The sequence below is a fragment of the Phoxinus phoxinus genome (genome assembly GCF_949152265.1).
Source record: "Phoxinus phoxinus genome assembly, chromosome: 11".
NCBI lineage: Eukaryota > Metazoa > Chordata > Actinopteri > Cypriniformes > Leuciscidae > Phoxinus > Phoxinus phoxinus.
In genome coordinates, this window is record NC_136886.1 from 35,661,856 (window position 1) to 35,664,355 (window position 2,500).

The window sequence follows — 2,500 nt, forward strand, 5'->3', positions numbered from 1 at the left end:
GAGCGGGACGAGACTGACGGCCGCGGGAGAACGGCGAGCGGGACGAGACTGACGGCCGCGGGAGAACGGCGAGCGGGACGAGACTGACGGCCGCGGGAGAACGGCGAGCGGGACGAGACTGACGGCCGCGGGAAGAAAGGCGAGCGGGACGAGACTGACGGCTGCGGGAGAAGGCGAGCGGGACGAGACTGACGGTCGCGGGAGAACGATGCGAGGCCGGTGGCGTGATTACTGATGAGCGGCGCCGGCGCCTGTGAGACGCACCGGTCTCGTATCTCTCACGGAGGAGCGGGAATTTTCTTAGCAATGTTAAAACGCACATCAAACGATCACTTGTTTAGCGTTCATGTAAACACTACATTCAGATTCACCGATCGGAATGAATTCAGTTAGATTGACACAAAAGGTGTGCGTGTAAACTATGAATGCGACTGCAGAAAGCAAAAGCCGAATCCTGGACATTTTGGACGATCTCGACGGCCGGACATGTCCGGGAAAAAGAGGATGGTCACCGCTACTACTCAGCTTTCTCCACAGAATAAGAAACTGTTAGCTTAGCTTCCAATAAAAGATGGCTGACACTATATGTACATTCTGTGAGTGAGATCCCTCTATGGGCGGGTTGAAAACATGCGGAACAGCGCCTTCTACTGGATAAATGATGAGCTAGTGTTTGTAGTCTTACCCGTATTCAAAGAAATTGGACTTCCTGCTTTTTATGATGCAAAATGACGATTTTTGTGTCATAAAAAGCAGGAAGTGGAACACTTAAATCCTTATTTCTCCCATCTCAGGGGAAAATAAGGGGAATAAACCATGACCATTCGAAAATGTGACTGGGTTTCTAAAGATACAAAGTCTAATGCAAATGGGTGAAGTGATCCTTTAAGCACTAGGAATCTTGAGGAATAGCTTTTATATTAACTGGGATTTTCGTGTCACTTATAGGGGAAATTCTAAGAAAACATCATGACTTTCTTAGAATTTGGCCGCTAGGAGACACTTTTTGCACAAAATTCTTTAGGGATACAGGCCCAGGTGAGAAATCTGAAAATGTGAGAAATCCCTGAACACAGAGAACACATTAACACTGATCCTGTGGGGATTCGGGAATATAAGCTCGTGCACATCATTGAGAATGACTCCTGAGTTACAATTAAATTCTTGAATTTTAATTTGTCAAAAACAGGATCTAGAATTACACCTCGAATTTGAATTAAAGGAAGCAGAATTGTAATTCAATAATTAAATAAAAGTAAATAAAGTAAATCTTTAGAAAAATAAATAATACATTTGAGGTGGACATTTATATAAATATATATTAGAATATATATGCAGGAAATGGAAAATGTATGCAGGGTTGAGGAGTGACTAGTTACGTGTAATGAAATTATGTTATTAAATTACAAAATTAATGTAATTGTATTTAGTTGCATTACTGAGGCAAAAATAAATTAAATTATTAAAGTGTAATTAAATTAGTTACTAATCAAATTAAAAGGACATTGCTTTGCATTGATGAAGTAATCCAAACCACATGTGTAATGTGTAACAGTAGCGATCACGTGCCCACTAACCCTCTAACACGTGTGTGTGTGTGTGTGTGTGTGTGTGTGTGTGTGTGTGTGTGTGTGTGTGTGTGTAATCAACACATTCTTCCTGTTTCTGACTGTGTGGAGTTTAATTCCACTTCCTGTCATTCCAATTCAACTTCCTGTGGGGCGGAGTCAATTCAATTCAAATTCTAATTCATGAAGGCCAATTCTGAAATTCTGAATTTTGCACAAGCCTGATATTTAAACATGGACAAAATGTGTTAAATGCAACGGAGTCTCATTGAAAATGTAATAAAATTATCCAAAATATTTCATAAGCAGAGTGAAAGATGTGTCGATGTCTGCAGGTTTATGTATCAGTCTAATAATGCGTATCAATTTCATCAGTTTATTTATTATAGCACTTATTATATCCTCTAACACACTCTCAAAGATTACACACACTAGGAAGAGGAACGAGGGTTTCCTCACGTCTTCAGCTTCTGCGTGTCGAGTCTGTAATTCTGCTTCTCTATTTCTGACAACAGAAGAACTGTGGGTTTTATAATTGCGCATCCGACATGAACTGAGAGACGGGTTTGCGACACACACACACACACACACACACACACACACACACACACACACACACACACACACACACACACACACACACACACACACACACACACACACACACACACACACGCACACACACACACTAATGGAGTGTGACGCGGGGTCAGTTCGAGGTGGCGTGTCCTGTCATAACTCTAATAGATCATGTCAGTTATAGTCGACTCGTGTGTGTGTGTGTGTGTGTGTGTGTGTGTGTGTGTGTGTGTGTGAGCATCAGGGTTCGTCAGCGCACAGAGAGAATACATCTCATCCTCTTCCTCGACGCGTGCTTGACACTCGTTTAGTGCTTTACTTGTTCTATTTTAGTGGTCCTTGTGCAGCATCGC